The following is a 22,594-nucleotide window of genomic DNA, read 5'->3' on the forward strand; positions in this document are numbered from 1 at the left end:
CTTCACATGACCTGCTCTTTAGACCAGAGGTTCTCAAATGTTTTTCAGCCAAGGACCCCTTACAAGATAGAAAATATACCGGGGACCCCCTCATTCTGATTTGTGATTTTGGGCTAAGCTTAATTGTTTCCACGGTAACGTGCTTGACTTTTAATTTTATAGGTTTGTTATTAGAATGTAATCAATGAACCATTTTAGAGCATTTTTATGTTTTAAAGCATAAACTATTTTCGTTGAACTATGAAGATTTTGCAAAAAAAAAACATATATATATTTTTTATTACATTACATTTACATTACGTCATTTAGCAGACGCTTTTGTTTTGTCCAGAGCGACTTACAATATCACAATTTGTCAACAGTACAGAAAACCACTATGCAACACAATCAATGACAGCCAAGATATTTTGATAGAATAGCACCATGTAGGAAGTTGTTTGAGAAGGAATAAGTAACATGTAGCATTTTATAAAAAAAAAAAAAAGAAAACCTGAAAACTTTTCGCGGACCCCCTGGCAAAGTGCCACGGACCCCCGGGGGTCCGCGGACCCCCATTTGAGAACCACTGCTTTAGACAGTCAAGCCAAAGAACCATTTGAATACAACATGTAAACTTGACAAGTTCTTTAATATCACTTTTAATACCCGTGTTTTCTGCCAATACTCTGCAGCAGGTGAACTGGAGGTGAATACAGCTGAAACCAAGACTGAGGTAACATCTTTTGACGTTCATCAGTCATCATCATACAGCTGTTATGTTTTTAAGTGGTGAAGCCGCTTCTAAAAGTGAAGTCTTCTGTACAATGTGCAGTACAAATTTACGGTGGTACTTATCAACTGTCAGGATGATGATGAATGCAGCATTTCAACTACAGATACCCAGACATGTTTTTCATGTTCATGAAAACAACCATGGAAGTTACAATATTTGCTATAAGTAGAAATCATAATGAAGAATCTGGTGGCAGCCTCACTAATGAAGAATCTCATGACAAACTCAGCAAAGAGCAGTCTTTGTTTTGTTTCGTCAAGATCTAAATGTTTTCACAGCATGCAATATGCCATGGCTTTTGGGGGAGCTCACTTACATTCATATCTGCAAGCAAATATTCATAGCTGCTGCAAGCATGTGTAGGCACTTGCTTTATGTCAGCACATCTGATATATAATAATCAATTAATGACCAAATCAAACCTCCACACGGATATCAACCAAACATCACATATCACGTACTATGATACAATGGTCAACTAAAGCACGGCACAGTATGCTTTGCAGAGTGATGTATTACATTCTATAGTTTATCGGCACAAATAAGACACGGATAGCAGGTCAAATAGCAAAACAGCCTATAAACACACTGTATGAACATTAAATCAAAAATGGAGTATGCCAGGCTGCCTACAAGATATTTGATATTTAGATTATAAGATAGTTTAATAAAATGTGTGCATGCTATTTAGTATTTTAGCATCATCACCGAAGCGTGGTGACGCAATATCAAAGTGAATCAGTGATGAATCACTCATGCATGAATGCCATGCGTCATACATCAATATATATACTATAATATACAAATTTTACACATGACCCATGATGATGAAGATACAGAAAAGTAGAAATGCATGGCAAAAATAGCATATTGTCAATATTGTACAGACACCCTCCCCCCGGGGTCCCCTGTAGTTTGCTCCCTGGGTTTTGACCCCATGAACCTGCTGGGTTGACACTGACTCTGTGGACTATGAAGCATTTATACAGAAGAGTTTACTTTGTTCTCTTTTATTTTGTGCTGTTTGTATTTTCATTTTATACATTGTTTTTAGCTTACTATTTCCTGTATGTCATATTGACTGTATAGTGACTTTATACATTGCTGTATATTGTTGGTCTTCAACTTGTCAGTGAGACTAACCTGGTGAAATAAAATCACCCGTTTTCTTTAGTGTGATGATCCAGTGAGCGAAGCTGGTGACATCAGACACTCAGAGATGACGGATAAGGCGGCTGAGAAGGATGCCAAGACACCAGTAGCAGAAGAATCTGAAGTGAATTTAATCACCTCTGCTCTAAATGAGAAAGGTAAAACTTTAATATATGATAACTTGAATATAAAAAAAAAAGTTTAAATCCTAAACCTAATCAAGTAAGGAAATATTAAATTGATAACATGGTAAATTACTAACTTCAATCATGAGAGGCCACTCAGTAAGATTTAACAAGCGGCTTTATTTAGCAAATGGCGAGCATGGCAACTACTTTGACGTATGACTCCCTTGTCAGGTGGCGCTCCTCTTGAGGTGAGAGGAGCGCATCTGAATAGGCTAGGATACAGAATCCCCCCCCCCTCCTGTGGGGGATTCTTTGGGAGTCAAGACTCGTTGGTGGTGGACTGGGGAGGTGGGTGGGGCGAAACGACAGCTTCAGAGGAGATGGTGAACAGCCGTGATGCCGGCTGCTGTTATGATCCACCAGAGAGGGAGGTGACGTAGAACCCTCGCTATATGTACTAGGATGAACTGACGTCATAACTGATGTCATACTTAAACTTGACTGACGTCACGGGCTGATCAGGTTATGCAAATATGGCGGCCTTCTGATTGAAATTTGGTATGAAACCTCACATCTACCTATTAATTCTGGGACTGTCTGTGAGTGAGTGTCTATGTGTAATCTTTTGTACTTTTTCTGTCCGTCTATTGATGCAATTCAATAGGTACCACAGATGAAGATTCAGGTGAACAGGATAAGGTAATAAACTTTTGATTACATTTGAAAGATTTTAAGCAAATATTTACTCAATGTCTCATTGCATGAAGTAATATTTTAATGTGCACGTGTCTATTCACTATTAAGGCTGGAAAAAGAGAAAGGATTCTGGAGAATTCTGAAGAGATCAATCGGCTGGAGCAACGTCAAAAAGAAACTGAAGCACTGCTTAGCAGACTTCACCTTAAAGACACTTACCAACAAAAGTTGACGCCAGCAGATTTTCTTAAAATAGGCCGACCTGTGAAACAGCACCATGAGATATCTGAGAAAGATGTAGCATATACTTTCCTACAGAAGTTGATGATGCTGGACCACAGAGCCAGATATATTCCTGTAAAAGAAAACGGTACTGAGGGGAGCCATGTTCAAACATTTGACGATGTTGATACAGAAGAAAGTGACATTGATGTGCTTTTCGATACCGGTCCAGACACTGATCAAACAAAACAAACCCATGTTCATCCAATGGATGTAGAAATGGCAGTGTTTCACTGCTCAGACAGTTTTCTAAGACAGAACATGATTACTAAGTTATCACAATGTCAGTACGCCGTACCTTTGCTTGTGCCTGACCCGTTCACAATGGACATCGAGTGTCCTCTGTGGACACTTAGACAAATAAAAAAGAGCTGGAAGCTGACAGATAAATCAAAAGTTGTCACAACTAAGAGTATGCCTATCTGCAAAGCTGAGACACCCATGGTGTCATTTTTCCGCCTTGGTTCAGTATCAGTGTCTAAATCTCAGCTGATGAACACCTTAATCAACGACCGTCACAGCACTTTCTTTCATAGGAACTGCCCAGGTAGCACCAAATCTCGCTACCTGATGGACGGTGTGGCAGAGATTGCCTGGTACTGCCCTGCTGGGAAACCCAACGATGCTTTCACTGACTGCATTGCCTTCTGTAATCTTCATGGTGATGCTCTATCTAGTGAAAAACAGCGTGACATACTGACTGAAAAAGCTTCAGTCAATGTTGTTCTGTTACCAACTCTGGATAAAGGTCATAAAAATATGAAAATTATATCAGCCCTTCTCAAGTCTCCCAAGCCCCTCATTTTACTCATTGTTGATAATGAGAGTGATGCAGTTGAGATGAAGCGAGGGAAATACAAGATGGGTCTGAAAGACAGAAACCTGCCAGATGTATCTGAAGAACTGAAAAGAATCATTGGAAGACTTTTGTCTAGCTCAGATTCTGCCTTCCAGCTTGAAACCATGGCCAGGGTCTCTGGGATCAGAGTGGATGAAGATGACAAGGTCTGCCAAACAGGCAAATCTGCTGCTTCACAGATACTGGATTTGCTTCAGGAGATGCCAGATGTTTCCAAGATCAAAGAGACATTTCTCCTGTGTCAAGGCCAATTGTGGCATGAGTGGTGCAGAAAAAACAAAGAGCTGTATCATCTCAAAGGAGATCTTGAGAAGGATAAAACTGAAAAGGAAAAGGAACTGAAGCAAATACGACAAAAACAATGTGAAGCTTCCTCCAGTAAACTTGTGCAGTTGTTTATTAAAATCCTCGAGTCTCTGCAATCAAATGAGAGAATGTATTTCGTGAAATGGACTGGAATCTTACTGGATGATCTCTCCACAGACGATCTTTCTAAAATTATCCACGAATATGACAAAACGTGGTCTGAGGTATTGGCTTTGAAAAAGAAACACGACAAATCAGATCAGCTAAAAATTAAGCAAACCAAGCTTGAGGAAAAATCAGTAAAACTTCAGTCAGCAACTTTTAGTTTTGAGCACATCTTCAGGGAAATGGGACAGATCTATGAAGCCCATGCATCTCTGAAGACAGAACCGAAGACTGGAGAGGTGAACTGGTCTAAGTACCCTGAGCTGGCTGCAGAGCTTATGATATCAGGACACCCAATGGAGCTGATGGATGGTGATGCCGGTCACGTGCCTTTAACATGGATCAGTAGTCTTCTAGATGAGGTCATCAAGAAACTGGGAGACCAGCGAGTTTTTGTTTTGTCAGTGCTCGGCATCCAAAGCAGTGGGAAATCAACAATGCTGAATGCCATGTTTGGGTTGCAGTTTGCTGTTAGTGCTGGCAGGTGTACAAGGGGAGCCTTCATGCAGCTAGTCAAAATCTCACAGGAGATGCAGAAAGACTTTGAGTTTGACTATGTTCTAGTCGTGGACACTGAAGGACTGCGTGCTCTTGAGTTGGCAGGGAACACCACTCTTCACCATGACAATGAATTGGCAACATTTGTCATTGGTCTGGGAAACATGACTTTGATCAACATCTTTGGAGAGAATCCTTCTGATATGCAAGACGTTCTTCAGATCGCTGTTCAAGCTTTCATGAGGATGAAGATGGTTAAACTGTCTCCAAGTTGTGTGTTTGTTCACCAAAATGTGACAGATATTGCAGCTGCAGAGAAAAACATGGATGGAAGGAGACGCCTACAGGAAAACCTGGACAAGATGGTCAAACTAGCTGCTGAAGAGGAGGTACGTGATTTTGATTGCTTCACAGATGTCATTGCTTTTGATGTACAAAAAGATGTTCAATACTTTTCCCAACTATGGGAAGGAAGTCCACCCATGGCCCCTCCAAACCCAGGTTATAGTGACAGCATCCAAGAGTTAAAAACCGTCATCCTCTCAAAAGCATCAAAGTCTCAAGGAATGTCTCTTTCAGAATTCAAAAGCAGCATTCAGGACCTCTGGAACGCCCTGCTGAACGAACACTTTGTCTTCAGCTTCAAAAACACACGTGAAATTGCCGTGTACAGACAGCTAGAAGTCGAATATGGGAAATGGACCTGGGCTTTGAGGAGCACCATGTTAACATTTGAAAACCAACTTCATAACAGAATTCAAGCAGGAAAACTTGAAAGGATTGAGCAAAGTGATCTTGTTAAAGGGACGGATAATGATCAAATTAGCGAACCTCTCAAAGAAGTTGAAAAAGCTATGGCAACATACTTTGATTATGACAAAGATAAAGAAATGTTGGCTCAATGGCGAGGTCGATTTGAAAACAAAATAAAGGACTTCCATCATGAGCAGGTGAAAAGAGTTAAAAGAAAACTGGAGGAAGTTATCCAGCAGAAGATCGCTTGCAAAAATCTAGATGATAAGAAGGCAATGTTTGAGAAAAAGCTACTACAAAAGAGCAAAGAGCTTGCTCATGAGTTAAAAGACAAGGCAAAAGATGAAAAGGAACTTGAAAGGCAGTTCAACAGTGTTTGGAATGTGCCGGTTACTGAGTTAACTGAAGGTGCACCTGCCATAAAGGATATCAACATACACAAAGATGAGCATTCTATCCTTCAAGACCTTGGTATTGAATGGTCTGTTATAGATGCCCGCAAACGCTATGACAGATACAAAATCATATCAATGATAGGGGATTATTCTGATGATGTCATCCTAAACAAGTTGGAAAGGTTCAAAGACGGGGTGAAAAAGTTATTTGGCTCAACAAAACAGGCTCTTCCTTATGAACATCAACAACTGATCAGATCCCTCATTGACAATGTTGAAAAACAGTCCACAGACATAATAGAGAACAAATCTGTAGCTACAGGAGGCTACAGTGAGGGATACTTGCATGAAGTAGCCAAGAATGCCAAAGAAAAAATTGAAGATTTCCAATCAAAGAGTAAGACATATACTCTCAAGCATGAGTTTAAAGTCGATCTTTTACTTTATGCATGTGAAACTGCAGGGAATCTGCTTGTAGAGTCCCACAGACAATACAAGAAGAACAATGATGCGCTTACTTATTTAGAAAGCAAGAGAAAACAATATTACAGCATTTTTGCGAGCTTGTGTAAAGGTAACTCATCGGCCGTTGTGCTTGGTGAACTGATCTGTAGCAAACTGAAGGATTCCACAGTTCAGGCTGTCTATGACAAGACTGCCATTGATCTGGCTGGAGAGATGAAGAGCAGTTTCCCACCATTCAGTGGGAATAAGGTGAACTTGGAGAAACATGTCTTAAAATCACTGGCAGAGCAAGAAGACTTTGAAGGTTACATGAACTACATTCATCGCCCAAGGAAACAAGTAGAGAGCTTTATCGAAGAAGCTGTAGAGAAATACATCTTCACTGACCAAAAAGATAAAGCAGTCACGATACTCAAGAAAAATGCTCAAGACACAGGGCAGCAAGTGAGACGAGCACTGTATACTGCAACAGAGGAAGTCAAAAAAAGTGGGGGGGACATTAACATGTGGCTAGAGGAATTTTCCAGTTCACTAGGAGATGAGCTAACCTTTGATACCAGCTGCTGTCAAAATGTCAGTGATATAAACAACTTTGATTTTCTTAAGGAGGAGATAGAGAAAAGCTTTTCATCCATAATTGCGGAGATCTCATTATCCAATATGGAGGAATCCAGGGTGAGACCTGATCAAATCCTTATTGATCAACTTTGTAGCAGCTGCTGGGTGCAGTGTCCATTCTGTAGCGCTGTTTGTACAAACACCTTGGAGGATCACAGTCCTGATGACCACAGTGTCCCTTTTCATCGCCCCTCTGGGATCAATGGATGGCACATTACCGATACAGTGGAACTGATGATCAATTTCTGCACAACATCAGTTTCAAGTGATGCTTATTTTTACCCTCAACATGACTCAAAAGAGAGCATTCCCTACAAAATGTACAAAAAGGGTGGCTCTAAGTATGCTAAGTGGAGCATTACACCTGATGAGTCTAAGCTGACATACTGGAAATGGTTTATATGTCGGTTTAAAAAGGAACTGGAAGAACACTATGGGAAAAAATTCCAGGGCCGTGAAGAAATCCCCAGTGAGTGGAAAAAATACAGCAGAGAGGAAGCTATTAAGAGTTTGGAACACATGTAATATCTGTGAGTGACCCAAAGACAAAAAACAGCCCTCCTCAAAGCAGCAATACTCTCAATCCAACAGCAAGGTGTTGTTTTAATTCCTGAGAGATGAACTTGTCTGTGAATGAGAAATGGGAACAAACAGGTGCTTTAACTCAATAGAAAGTTCTGCATTGCATAATGAACAAGTAAAACAAAGTAATGGCGGGCATAAAAACAATAGTACTGTGGAGGATGCGGTCTTTCTCAAATGACTAAAATCGATTAATTTTGATTCTTGGTGAATTCACCAATCTGTCAAATCCATGAAATGAACATGAGGTATGGATTCCTGAAAATGGCGATATATTGCGTGGAAGCAAATGAGAATACAAAACATATAATTCTAAATCCTCAGTTTGTTAGCCACAAAGGGTCTGTGTAGACTAGAGACTCATGTGATTTTTTTCTATTCTTTTTTAAGTTGCATTGTTAAGTTCCATGATCAAGGAAGCAGAAGTGCAAAGTTGAGCTGAGACATATGTTGTCAGAAATGATGGACTTATATTCATTCATTTAAATTTAAATTTTTATTACCTTTTTTTACTATTATCTACAAATGATCATGACATCATTTTTATATTTTTCACTTGTTTCAGTTTCAAGAATTGCTCAAATACCTGATAAAGAATTTCAAAAGTATTGCTCTGTCTTTTAAGCAATTCATATTAGTACTTTTTATATGTACAAAGCAGTAACCCCCCTCGCTATTATCTACAAATCACAACTGATCAAACATAACTGATGAAGGCTGTCATATTTTGTTTCGTCATTTTATTTCTTTAGTATTGAACTTTGCTGTTTTAAACATTTAAATCAATGTTAGTATTTTTCCTTAAGTACACTGCTATCTGTCATTGTGTGGATTCCTGAATATGGCCCTACAGTATATGCCTATTTCTTGGAAGCACATGAGAATACAAAACATAATTCTAAATCATGAGTTTGTTAGCCACAAAGTGATGATGATGAAATGTATAAGACACAATGAAATTAATGTTTTTTTTGTGTGTTATTTCTTAATTTTAACAAGATGCTTGAGATTTGTGACAATTGTGAAGTTCCAAGATCACAGAAACAGAAGTGACAAGTTGAGCTGAGACTTATGTTGTCATGATGGATTTATATTGATTCATTTAAAATAAGGAATACTTCTTTTTTTTTTTTTACTATTATCTACAAATCTCATCTGATCATGATTTGTTTTCATTTACTTTAAGTTTTAAGAATTGATCAAGCAACTGATAAAGGACTTATATTTTAAGTATATTATAAGTATTGAACTATGTCATGCTTTAACTCTCTTTTAAACCATTATTATTAATACTTTTTATATCTGCATATCAGTAAGCCAATGTTTAGGCTACCCTTTTTTTTTTACCAGGAATACAAGCAACAATTTGCTTTTTTATTACCTTTTTACTATTATCTACAAATATCATCTGAACATGACATCATTTTTATTTTTTCGTTTTAAGAATTGATCAAACATAACTGATAAATGATTTACATTTTCAAACGTATTTAACTATGGTGTGCTTTAACTGTCATTTAAACCATTAATATTAAAGGAGAATTTCGTTTTTTTACACCACGGTCCTCATTTCCAGCTTAAAATATGATGTTTTCTACCCACAAATACTTTTGGGTTCATTCGGATCCCCACAGAAGATTTGTCGCACCGAGTACACTCCTCAAACACCCAAACAGGCTAGAACGGGAGCCTGCGGGGCATGCTGCACGCGCTCTGTAAATGACACTTTTTCGGTCACATCGCGGTTCATTCTGGTTGTAAATATAATTATTTAGCTAATAGCTAGAAGCTAAGCTAACAACAACGAAAGAGTCGCCTCCGATCTGCCCCGGATGGGGTTACAGTGCTCATCTTCTTGTTCTGTGGTTTCTCTGAAGAAGTGTGGTAAGAAGAGAAACCACAGAAGAAGATGAGCACTGTAACCCCATCCGGGGCAGATCAACGTTGACTGTTGTGTTGGTGTTAGCTTAGCTTCTAGCTATTAGCTAAATAATTATATTTACAACCAGAATGAACCGCGATGTGACCGAAAAAGTGTCATTTACAGAGCGCGTGCAGCATGCCCCGCAGGCTCCGCAGGCTCCCGTTCTAGCCTGTTTGAGTGTTTGAGGAGTGTACTCGGTGCGACAAATCTTCTGTGGGGATCCGAATGAACCCAAAAGTATTTTGGGGTAGAAAACATCATATTTTAAGCTAGAAATTAGGACCGTGGTGTAAAAAACAGAAATTCTCCTTCAATACTTTACATATGTGCATATCAGTAAGCCTTTCTTTGTATTTGTTTCTTATATTTTTTTTAACTGTTATCTTAGTCTCAATGCCAGACCCATGAGAGTTATTACGCTGATACACTCACTGAGCTATATTAAATAGGATAGTACTACGTTACTGCATGCTGCAGAGCTCTCTCTGGGTCTGGGACACTCCCCTCACCAAACTGGTCACGGAATGTTAACCCGCGTCGATACGCTGTACAGCATATCGAGCATTATTAACACCAGTGATTGGCGAGTGGTGGATTCATCATTCACCAATCAGTAATGACTTTGCAACCAGGGAGGCCCACCCACCCTGATTGCCCTTCTAACTGGCACCTGCAACATCAAGCATTTCATACCGCTCTCTCATTGGTGCTACAACCTGCCACTCATTCAAATTCAAACCCCCTAAACCCGCCCTCAAATACCATGCTGTAGCTGTGAAGGGGCACAGAGTGATTTATGCAGTCTGCAGAGTGCAGCGATTCAATGTAATATTTGAGTCTGGGGACAGACTACTGTTATCTATCACATCTGGAAGAATCGGTCAAACAACTGATGAAGGCTATTATATTTTGTTATTTTATTTGTTATGTTATTTTTATGTTATTTTATTTCTTTAGTATTGAACTACCGATATGTCAATGTGGTAAACCAATCAATACAGTTGACACTTCAATGACAACCCAACAAGATCACTTGATTTTAAACATTTTATGTTATTAACATGCAGAATGGGAATTTGTTAAATAAAATACATATTTCAGATCATATCCCTTGAAAGCACTGATCTCTTATTGATTGATCTTTCTGATTATAGTATGTATTATCATACATTGAACATTGAACTACACTGATCAATACAGCATGCATGTGTGAAGATAGTTGTGTCTCCTAGCATATCTGGAAAGAGGTGAGTTTGAAGTCCCCTCTGACTCTGATGTAGCTGATGACGTCCATGTCCTCACGGTTGGGGAACTGGACTTCCTGTCCATCAGGGAGCTCCACTTCAAACATGTCTCCAGCCAGCTTCAACACAATCTACAACAAGAAACGTGTTCATTACAATAACTTTATGCCAAGAAAGTGTGACACTGTTTAATACATTAATTCACTGTCACTCCCCAAAGTTATTTAGTAAGCAAATACTGTAAAAACAAAGAGAGCAAACAGATCGACTTTGAGTATTTAGAAAAGCGCTATATAAAATAAATGTATTATTATTATTATTATTATTATTATTATTATCCCTGTCAATAGACCGTTTTCACAGCAGCCATTTTGACATGTTATAGCAGGGTAAACACAGGTGTAGCTAATGTTAACGATGGTTCTATTCCATTTAGGTGTTCCAGTGTCATTCCAATGAGCCGCATGCACAATGCCCAATGACCTGGATTACCTAATGTTATTAGTTCCACAAATATATGCATCACCACTTAAGCTGTATAACGAGATGCTAAATGATCCAAAACCTCCACATACTTCTCATTGGGTCACCACCTACACATCATCTCCTCCTCTATCCGGTTGTCTCACCTTGACCTCTGAGCCTCTCTGTAGGGGGTTGTTGGGTTCTCGCTGCTCATCTCCCCAGCAACCAGCAGTCGTTGAGTTGCACACAAGTACAGCTCCATCATCGTCATCATGGAAGCGTGGGTTAAAGTGCAGCGCCAGGTCATCTGCATCACAGCCGAGGTCAATCTGGAACCTAGACAGATCAAGGATTAAATGTGTGTGTGTGTGTGTGTGTGTGTGTGTGTGTGTGTGTGTGTGTGTGTGTGTGTGTGTGTGTGTGTGTGTAAATACGTACGTTGGTGATGTGGTTTTCCTGCGCAGAAGCATTTGATCGTGAGTTGCGAGTGACGTTCAAATCAGATTTGGTGGATCTGCGCGTCCGCACTCAAGTCACATCAGTCGAAAGCAGATTGGAAACTACCTCCATATGTGGTTTGGGACAAGTGACACAAATCAGACTTGGAGCGTCCAGACTCATAAAACCAATCTGGATAAAGTCATTAATAAGTCACTAAAGTTCACAGATCAGATTTGGCCTCCTAGTCTGAACATGGCCTTAGTGTAAGTCAGCTGCCATGCTTGCTTTGGTTATAGGCTTCATGGGATTTTTCATTGCAGATTGACTGAAGCAATGCTTATGATTTGACAGTTTCACTCCCATTTTCCCACACTAGTTTGGAAATGGCATCATCGAGCTACACGTTGCATCTGTCAAAATAATAAAATTAAATATTAAAATAATTCTCTAATGCCTGTGGAATAGATATTATTCCAATGTTGTCCCAGTGTGTTTAATATTACAACAAATGAACCGAACTGTTTTTGTTCTACTGATGTGGATAAGCCCTCTGATGAGAGGCTTGTGCATCACTGACAACTTCTATATTGACAGAATGACTGGACATGGCAGTCAGAGAGGTGTAATTGAAATACTAATGCATTTCTTTATTTTGTCTCACTATCTCCCTTATTGAGTGTATGTTGGCTGCAGTGCAATGCAGTGTGTGTGTGTGTGTGTGTGTGTGTGTGTGTGTCAGGCTAACCGTTGCGCATGCGCTCCCGCGGCTCAGAGGAGCAGCTCAGCTAATGCAGTTATATAACAGGCGGTTGCAGCCGGCGTCTGCTGTGAGCCAAATGCCAGACCAGTGCTTACATAAGAGGAGCGCTCCTCACACCACAGCTCCTTCTCCTGCCTCCCACTCACTTTCTGTCTGTGCGTCCTATTCCTCTCCTCTCCTCTCCTCTCCTCTCCTCTCCTCTCCTCTCCTCTCCTCTCCTCTCCTCTCCTCTCCTCTCCTCTCCTCTGCTCTCCTCTCCTCTCCTTTCCTCTGCTCTGCTCTGCTCTCCTCTCCTCTCCTCCTCTCCTCTTCTCTCCTCTCATCTCCTCTGCTCTCCTCTCCTTTCCTCTGCTCTGCTCTCCTCTGCTCTCCTCTCCTCCTCTCCTCTTCTCTCCACTCCTTTCCTCTGCTCTCCTCTCCTCCTCTCCTCTTCTCTCCTCTCCTCTCATCTGCTCTCCTCTCCTCTCCTCTCCTTTCCTCTGCTCTGCTCTCCTCTCCTCCTCTCCTCTTCTCTCCTCTCCTCTGCTCTCCTCTCCTCTCCTCTCCTCCTCTCCTCTCCTCTCCTCTCCTCTCCTCTCCTCTCCTCTCCTCTCCTCTCCTCTCCTTTCCTCGGCTCTCCTCTCCTCTTCTCTCCTCTCCTCTCCTCTCCTCTCCTCTCCTCTCCTCTGCTCTCCTCTCCTCTCCTTTCCTCTGCTCTCCTCTCCTCCTCTCCTCCTCTCCTCTTCTCTCCTCTCCTCCCCTCTCCTCTCCTCTCCTCTCCTCTCCTCTCCTCTGCTCTCCTCTCTTCTCCTCTCTTCTCCTCTAGATGCAGATGCACAGACAGCTCCCAAAATATGAGGCAGAAAGAGTCAGACTAACACTGCACTCACTGGCATGAAGAGAGAGAGGGAGAGGGAGAGGGAGAGAGAGAGAGAGAGAGAGAGAGAGAGAGAGAGAGAGAGAGAATCTACATCAGTTCCTCCTAGGCCTAATAGTCACTGTGAATAATGCAGTTTCATGGTGGGTGACAATTAAGGCTGCAACTAACGACTATTTTAATTATCAATTAATCTGTCGATTGGTCTATATCAGGGCTTTTCAAAGTGGGAGGTGGGCCTCCCCAGGGTGCTCCAAACAGTTTCAGGGAAGGCTCAGTGAACAGAAGTGGAACAAATATGACATTAGTTACCAAAAGGAGATCTCATACAATAGCCTAAATGTGTGTGATTTGGTTAAAGAAACACGATTTCAGACGGAAGCCCGTCCTTATTGTCACACGGACACTACAACACATGCATGCGGCCACTACACACACTCATGCTGACGGGGGCCGGTGAAATATGTCCTCTGCATTTGACCCATCCAGGCTTGTCCTTTCCTCCAGGGGGCAGGCCAGGAGCAGTGGTCGCTTTTTCTTTCCAGTGCCCGGGGACCTTCATTGGACCATCATTGGACCAACTTCAGATGTTGTCGTCACTGGTCGGATGACAATCTTCTGCATGTTTTTAGTGGGGGGGTTATGTACGGAGGAACCCCCTGGGGGGTACGGGAAGAACATGCAAACTCCACACAGAAAGGATAGAAAGGAGATAGCCCACCTGGGCAGTAGGCACTGAAGATATGGGGGGGTCACAACTCCAGCGCCCACAGCGTCCCAGGCGAGAATCGAACTCAGGACCTTCTAACTGTGAGGCGACAGTGCTACCGACTGCGCGACCGTATGTCTCAAAGCAATACCAAGCTATCTTGGCTCAATTGTTGAGTGGCAATGGGATCAAATCATGATGGGGGCAGGGGGGCTTTGTCCAAACGTCAGCATCGGAGGGGAGGCCCACAGTCTCACACTTTGAAAAACCCCTGGTAGACCCATTGAGAAAATAATCTATAAAATGTCACAAAGTGGTGAACAATTATGATCACTCCCCCCCCCCTTCCCCCAAAAATAGACTAAAAGACATACACATCACAATGCCTACAGGGCTGGATACCAAACCGTGGAATGACGAAAGAGGATACACACACCAAAGAGCTGCCGTTTGCCGGCTTTTATTTGCGTGACGTTTGGAGCACAGATCTTCTTCCTCACATGTTATTTCATACCACTTTTCCCCCAAAGCCCAAGATAGATGACATCCTCAAAGAGAGACAGTGTAAAATGTCATAGAAGTTGACCGTCGTAGAATTCTATGACGGTAAACTGGTCTTCTTTCATCTTGAAAATATTCACATTTTAAGAAGCTGGAATGAGATCATTTTTTACGCGTACCACACGTTCCACAGGTTGAGAACCACTGGATCAATCGACTAATCGTATAGCTCTAGTAGCGATGCTTGTTTTGGTTTTGCTCCTGTTTGCCTGATAGCCCTCCTCGGGGTTGATTGAGGACAGCGTTATCCCTCAGTGTCACCATGGCGATGGCGTGAGTCAGGTGAGTCGTCACCATGGCGATGGCGTGAGCAGCAGCAGGACCACCTGCGGCCGGTCCAGGTACGGACCGGCCGGACACACAGGAATATCGCCAGATCAGCAAGAACAGGGGCGGACTCAGTGATTTGGTGGTCCTAAGCAAATCAAGCCCCCCCCCCCCCCCCCCCCCTCCTCCCAAATCCCAATTATCTCGCATTTCAGCAGATATAGTGGCTTAATGAGCTTAAAAGTCAAAGTGGCAGGGGGGTACGGTGGTGCAGTGGTCGCACCTCACAGTCGCCTCACAGCTCGAAGGTCCTGGGTTCGATTCCCACCTGGGACACTGTGAGCGCTGACGGAATGCGTGCCCGTCCGCATGTGCTCGAGTGCCCACCGCCCGGGTGGGGTCGTCAAAAGGGCCTTTCTGTGTGGAGTTTGCATGTTCTCCCCGTGCCTCCCGGGGGTTTCCTTATAGGAACCCCCTTCACCAAAACATGCAATATCCTGGTTGCTAATGTGGTTCCTCCTCTGGTCGTTAAGGGCGCCTGTTCAGCGGGAGGGGAACTGGTTGGAATAGCGTGAACCTCCCACGTGCTATGTCCTACCAGTGAAGCTTCCTCTGTCAGGTCAAAAGAAGCGGCTGGCTAACTGCCCATGTCTCGGAGGAAGCATGGAGCCAGTTTCGGCTCTCCCCAGATCGGCAGAGGGTGGAGCAGCAACCAGGATAAATAAATTAAATTAGCACTAATGGGGGATAAAAATTGGATAAAAAATCGGGGGGGAAAATATATATATATATTTAAAAAAAATCAAAGTGGCAAAATCACACTAGATGGCTATAGCCTGAGTGATTCGTTGCAACAAAGAGAGGGGTGTACATTTCTTCAAAATGTATAATTGTTAAAAATATGTTTGCATAATAATCCTGTAGTTCCAATAGACCCTTTTCACGGGGGCCATTTTGTGTCAAAAAGGCAGGGGAAACACAGGTGCAAGCACAACACTAATGAGGGTTTCCAACGTCCATGAGTGTAAGCCTTTGTTCACACCTAACGTAAACAGAACTGAAGCTTGAGGCAGGCTCAGGCTGAGCTGACGCTTAACCGTTCACACAAGAAGCCTTCTCCTTGTGTGCCTCAAGGATCCATTATGGGGCCCGTTCTATTCAACCTTTATATGCTCCCTCTAGGCCTAATTATGCACAAAAACAAAATAGCTTACCATAACTACGCAGACGACACCCAACTCTATATAAGTCTTTCCTCAGGTGATTATGCTCCCTTAGACTCACTCTGTCAGTGCATTGATTGATTGAATTTCCTCCAGCTCAACAAAGACAAAACAGAGGTGATCATCTTCGGTCCCAAAGAACAAAGGCTTAAAATCGCTGCACGTCTTGAGTCTCTATCCCTGAAGCCAAAGGATCAAGTTAAAAATCTTGGCATTATTACATTACATTACATTACGTCATTTGGCAGACGCTTTTATCCAAAGTGACTTACAATAACACATTTTTGTCAGGAATAGAGCGATCAACTATGCAACACAGTCTATGACAACTACAACTTCTGAAGGAATAGTGGTAAAGTTTAGTTTAGGTTAGTATTATTATTTTTTTGTTAGAAAGAGAGAGAAAGAAGTTAGATCAAAAAGGGCCCAGATGGAGCCTGAAAAGGTGTGTCTTTAGTCTTTTCCGAAAGATCGGCAGTGATTCAGCCGTCCTGACTGAAGGTGGAAGCTCGTTCCACCATTGAGGTGCCAGGGACGAGAAGAGTCGAGATCGGGATGAGCGACTTTTGAGCCCCCGTAGCGAAGGAGGGGCGAGGCGTCCTGCACTAGTGGAGGAGCGAAGGGAGCGCTGAGAGGTTTGGAACCTGACCATAGATTGCAGGTACAGGGGAGCTGACTGGTGTACTGCCCTGTAGGCCAGTACCAGTGTCTTGAATTTGATGCGTGCCGAGATGGGAAGCCAGTGGAGGTCCTGGAAGAGGGGAGTGACATGAGAGAATTTTGGTTGGTTGAATACCAGACGGGCTGCAGCGTTCTGAATGAGCTGAAGCGGTCGGATGTCGGTGGCAGGTAGGCCGGCCAGGAGCACGTTGCAGTAGTCCAGGCGAGAGATGATAAGTGACTGGACCAGGAGTTGAGTCGCTTCTCTTGTGAGAAAGGGACGGATTTTGTGGATGTTGTAGAGGGAGAACCTACAGGAGCGTGCTGTAGCAGCTATGTTGGCTGAGCAAGACAGCTGGTTGTCAAGGATCACCCCAAGGTTCTTAGCTATTTGGGAGGGAAGTACAGTGGTATTGTCAATGGAGATGGAGAGATCTGCGAGAGGGCAGTCTTTCCCTGGGAGGAAGAGTAGCTCTGTCTTACCAAGGTTGAGCTTGAGGTGGTGGGCAGACATCCAGTCGCCAATGTCTTTGAGGCATGTAGAGATGCGAGCCTCGATTTGAGTGTCGGAGGGGGGGAAGGAAAGGAAAAGCTGGGTGTCATCAGCATAGCAGTGATAAGAAAAGCCATGAGATGAGATCACGTGGGCAAGAGATCTGATATAGAGAAGGAAAAGTAAGGGGCCCAGGACTGAGCCCTGGGGGACACCGGTGGTAAGAGGGCAGGATCTGGAGAGGGACCCTCTCCATAAGACCTGGTATGAGCGGTTCGAGAGATAGGAAGCAAACCAGGAGAGTGCAGAACCTGAAATGCCGAGGTCAGACAGAGTGGAAAGAAGGATTTGGTGGTTGACTGTATCGAAGGCAGCAGACAGGTCAAGGAGGACAAGGACAGAGGAGAGGGATGAGGCCTTAGCAGTGTGAAGGGCCTCTGTGACAGCAAGAAGAGCTGTCTCAGTGGAGTGAGAAGCCTTGAAACAGGACTGCAGAGGGTCCAGGAGGTCATTCTGGGAGAGATGGAGAGAAAGTTGTTCGGACGCTGCTCGTTCGAGGGTTTTGGAAAGGAATGATTATTGATTATTGATTATTGATTATTGATTATTGATTATTGATCTTGATCTCAATTTCAACTCCCACATTAAGTCAATCAGAAAATCAGCTTTCTATCATCTTAAAAATATAGCAAGAATTAGGGGCTACATGTCCAGACAGGATCTAGAAAAACTAATTCATGCCTTCATCTACAGTAGGTTAGACTACTGTAATAGCCTTTTCTCTGGTCTCTCCAAAAAAGAACTTAGACAATTCCAGCTCATTCAGAATGCTGCCGCTAGAGTTCTAACAAAGACTAAGAAAGCTGATCATATTACTCCAGTTCTCAAGTCCTTACACTGGTTGCCAGTGTGTCATAGAATAGATTTTAAAATACTGTTACTAGTCTACAAATCACTCAACGGCCTAGGCCCAAAATACATCGCTGAATTGCTCCCATGCTATGAACCGTCTAGACCTCGCAGGTCAGCAGGGTCCGGCTTACTAACTGTCCCTAGGATTAAATCAAATCATGGGAAAGCCGCATTCACCCACTATGCTTCTGCTAGCTGGAACAATCTGCCTGAAGACATCAGATTTGCCCCAACTTTACTTACTTTAAAAAATAGACTAAAGACTTTTATGTTTACCGTCGCTTTTAACTGCTGACAGATTGAAATTGTGTTTTATTCCTCTGTACGTTTTTATCTATTTTTGCAACTACTCTGTTGTGATGCTTTTAAACGTCTATTTTATCCTCTTCTTTTATTCTCTTATTTTCTTGTGTCAACCATCTTATGTGAAGCACTTTGAATTGCCTCTATCTGATTTTATGCAAACCCAATGCTGTGGCATGTACGGGCAACAGAAGACGCAAGGTACCAGTAGAGGGTATGCTTGACGTCCAAACTACAGTATAAAGACAAAGCTGTTATGAAATGTCTATTTTATCCTCTTTTTTTTTCTTTTTCTTATGTCATCCATTTTATGTGAAGCACTTTGAACTGCATTATGTGTATGAAATGTGCTATACAAATAAATTTGATTTGACTTGACTTGACTTCTCTTTTCCTCTCAGCGCCTACTCGGCGCGCCTGGAACCCGCCCACAACTCCCATTGACTTCATGCCTGGCTTGACGCGTCACGCTTAGAAAATAGGACTGAATCCTGAACTTTTTTTGCGTGAGCAAGGTGTGAGCGTGGCTTCAGCGTGACACGCACGCGGGTGGTGTGAACGGCTTCGCCTGTTCACAAGGACACCTAAATGAAACTTGTGGGTTCAGCATCGGTTGCGCGTAGGTTGAGCGTAGGTTGAGCGTTGCTTCGGCGTATAGTGTATAGTGTTGTACTGTTTTGCTAGCAACTGTGTTTACCCTGCCTTTTTGACACAACATGGCCCAGGTGAAAAGGGTCTATCTTGTCTTCTGTGGGGCCTTCTGGCTGCCGGGGCCAAAGGCAGCTCCGACTATTGCCTATGGTAAGAAGAAGACCGCCCCTGAGCACTTGAAAGACCACCCCTGAGCACTTTGAAGACTTCCCCTGAGCACTCTGAAGACCACCCCTGAGCACTTGAAAGACCACCCCTAAGCACTTTAAAGACTTCCCCTGAGCACTTTGAAGACTTCCCCTGAGCACTCTGAAGACCACCCCTGAGCACTTTAAAGACCGCCCCTGAGCACTTTAAAGACTGCTCCTGAGCACTTTAAAGACTGCCCCTGAGCACTTTAAAGACCGCCCCAGACCACTTTAAAGACCGCGTCTGAGCACTTTAAAGACCGCCCCTGAGCACTTTAAAGACTGCCCCTGAGCACTTTAAAGACCGCCCCTGAGCACTTTGAAGACTTCCCCTGAGCACTTTAAAGTCCGCCCCTGAGCACTTTGAAGACTTCCCCTGAGCACTTTAAAGTCCGCCCCTGAGCACTTTGAAGACTTCCCCTGAGCACTTTAAAGACCGCCGCTGAGCACTTTGAAGACTTCCCCTGAGCACTTTAAAGTCCGCCCCTGAGCACTTTAAAGACCGCCCCTGAGCACTCTGAAGACCGCCCCTGAGCACTCTGAAGACCGCCCCTGAGCACTTTGAAGACTTCCCCTGAGCACTTGGAAGACTACCCCTGAGCACTCTGAAGACCCCCCCTGAGCACTCTGAACACTGCCCCTGAGCACTTTGAAGACCCCCCCTGAGCACTCTGAAGACTGCCCCTGAGCACTTTGAAGACCGCCCCTGAGCACTGTGAAGACCGCCCCTGAGCACTTTGAAGACTGCCCCTGAGCACTGTGAAGACCGCCCCTGAGCACTCTGAAGACCGCCCTTGAGCACTTTGAACATCGCCCCTGAGCACTTTGAACATCGCCCCTGAGCACTTCGAAGACCACCCCTGAGCACTTTAAAGACCGCCCCTGAGCACTTTGAAGACTTCCCCTGAACACTTTAAAGACGGCCCCTGAGCTCTCTGAAGACCACCCCTGAGCACTTTGAAGACTTCCCCTGAGCACTTTGAAGACCTCCCCTGAACACTCTGAAGACCACCCCTGAGCACTCTGAAGACTGCCCCTGAGCACTCTGAAGACCGCCCCTGAGCACTTTGAAGACCACCCCTGAGCACTCTGAAGACCGCCCCCTGAGCACTCTGAAAACCGCCCCTGAGCACTTTGAAGACCGCCCCTGAGCACTTTAAAGACCGCCCCTGAGCACTCTGAAGACCGCCCCTGAGCACTCTGAAGACTGCCCCTCAGCACTTTGAAGACTTCCCCTGAGCACTCTGAAGACTGCCCCTGAGCACTCTGAAGACTGCCCCTGAGCACTTTGAAGACCACCCCTGAGCACTTTGAAGACCGCCCCTGATCACTTTGAACATCGCCCCTGAGCACTTTGAAGACCACCCCTGAGCACTTTAAAGGATCCTGACTTCTGTTATGTTTCTAGTGTGTGTGGTGCAATGTCAGCATCTCCTTATTGCTCCCAAGGTAGGCTGCTGGTACCCACGCAGTGTTGGAGGAGAGGGGGGTCAGGCTGCTGCTGGTACCCACGCAGTGTTGGAGGAGAGGGGGGGTCAGGCTGCTGGTACCCACGCAGTGTTGGAGGAGAGGGGGGGTCAGGCTGCTGGTACCCACGCAGTGTTGGAGGAGAGGGGGGGTCAGGCTGCTGGTACCCACGCAGTGTTGGAGGAGAGGGGGGGTCAGGCTGCTGCTGGTACCCACGCAGTGTTGGAGGAGAGGGGGGGTCAGGCTGCTGCTGGTACCCACACAGTGTTGGAGGAGAGGGGGGGTCAGGCTGCTGGTACCCACGCAGTGTTGGAGGAGAGGGGGGATCAGGCTGCTGGTACCCACGCAGTGTTGGAGGAGAGGGAGGTCAGGCTGCTGGTACCCACACAGTGTTGGAGGAGAGGGGGGTCAGGCTGCTGGTACCCACACAGTGTTGGAGGAGAGGGGGGTCAGGCTGCTGGTACCCACACAGTGTTGGAGGAGAGGGGGGGTCAGGCTGCTGGTAATCACGCAGTGTTGGAGGAGAGGGGGGTCAGGCTGCTGGTACCCACGCAGTGTTGGAGGAGAGGGGGGGTCAGGCTGCTGGTACCCACGCAGTGTTGGAGGAGAGGGGGGGTCAGGCTGCTGATACCCACGCAGTGTTGGAGGAGAGGGGGGGTCAGGCTGCTGGTACCCACGCAGTGTTGGAGGAGAGGGGGGGTCAGGCTGCTGGTACCCACGCAGTGTTGGAGGAGAGGGGGGGTCAGGCTGCTGGTACCCACACAGTGTTGGAGGAGAGGGGGGGTCAGGCTGCTGATTGTCCCGAGGGAACGCAGCCTGGCTGTGATAACGGGATGTGTGATTACCATCATCACTCTCGTAAAACTCATCATCCTCGTTGATGTGACTGTCTGGGGTTGACTGGCTGATTAGAATGAATGGCATTAACCAGGACTAGTGTCCTCTAGAGAGCGAGTGGCGTCAGCGGAGGACCAAAATGCGAGACTCGTTAGCCAATGAACAGCCAGGAATGGGTCTCGCGCTACTTTTGCATGCTAAAATAAAGCTGATAATGTACAATTTGATTCAAGGGGGGGGAAAACCCTTTCAGAGTACAACACAAACTGTCTATTTTGCTGCAACTCGACAGTGCTGCTTAATCTAGGACCTTACTTCCTGGAACTCTTGAGAGTAAAAAACTGGTCCATTGGAGTGAATGGAGATGTCGGGACTCTTCTATCTATACAGCTCAGACCAGGACCTGCTCCATGTAGCCAATGGCTGCTTCCACTCCCTCATGAGTATTCATCATGGGGCGGGCTCGGCCAGTGTAGCCTCAGAATTCGACTACTCGTTCTTTTCACTAAATCATAGTCTCACATAAGGACCCCTTTTTCCCCACTGTGGGCTCCATTTGCAAATGTCCTACTTTTTCATACATGTAGCAATTAGTGGTTGTGCGATGTCGGCCGAATAGCCATCGCGATGGTTCCGCAGTGAAACATCGTGATGGACGATGCCATCCGCCGCTGCAATGCACGTTAACAGCAGGACAGCTGAGCTCTTCATGAGACCGACAGGCAGGCTACTCCTGCACAGAGCAGCAGCAGCAGCAGCAGCAGCAGCAGCAGCTGTGTTGTGATGTCACCAGACTTGTTTTAGGATTGAATTATTGTTTTTCTTTTCTTTTTAATTATTTATCAGATTATTTGGTTTTTATATTTATTATCCTGATGAGTTACAATGCACTTTTGAGGCCATAATTTGGTGTACTGCGCTTTGCCCCGGTGTCGCGGGGAATAAAGTCAACCAAATGCATT

General features: G+C 44.4%; 2 pseudogenes across 2 annotated transcripts; one reads left to right on the forward strand and one right to left on the reverse strand.

The window, feature by feature from the left end:
- The first annotated feature begins 1,991 nt into the window (after positions 1 to 1,991).
- Positions 1,992 to 7,614, forward strand: LOC310800108 (interferon-induced very large GTPase 1 pseudogene; annotated as a pseudogene). Its single transcript has 2 exons — positions 1,992 to 2,048; positions 2,857 to 7,614. The product of its transcript is annotated as an interferon-induced very large GTPase 1 pseudogene (transcript).
- Positions 7,615 to 10,823: 3,209 nt separating this feature from the next.
- LOC310800109 (galectin-2 pseudogene) lies at positions 10,824 to 21,719 on the reverse strand (annotated as a pseudogene). Its single transcript has 3 exons — positions 21,469 to 21,719; positions 11,469 to 11,640; positions 10,824 to 10,970 (listed from the first exon to the last, which is right to left on the reverse strand). The product of its transcript is annotated as a galectin-2 pseudogene (transcript).
- Positions 21,720 to 22,594: the final 875 nt, after the last annotated feature.

Source organism: Poromitra crassiceps (genome assembly GCF_964638095.1).
Source record: "Poromitra crassiceps genome assembly, chromosome: 29".
NCBI classification, from domain to species: Eukaryota; Metazoa; Chordata; class Actinopteri; order Beryciformes; family Melamphaidae; genus Poromitra; species Poromitra crassiceps.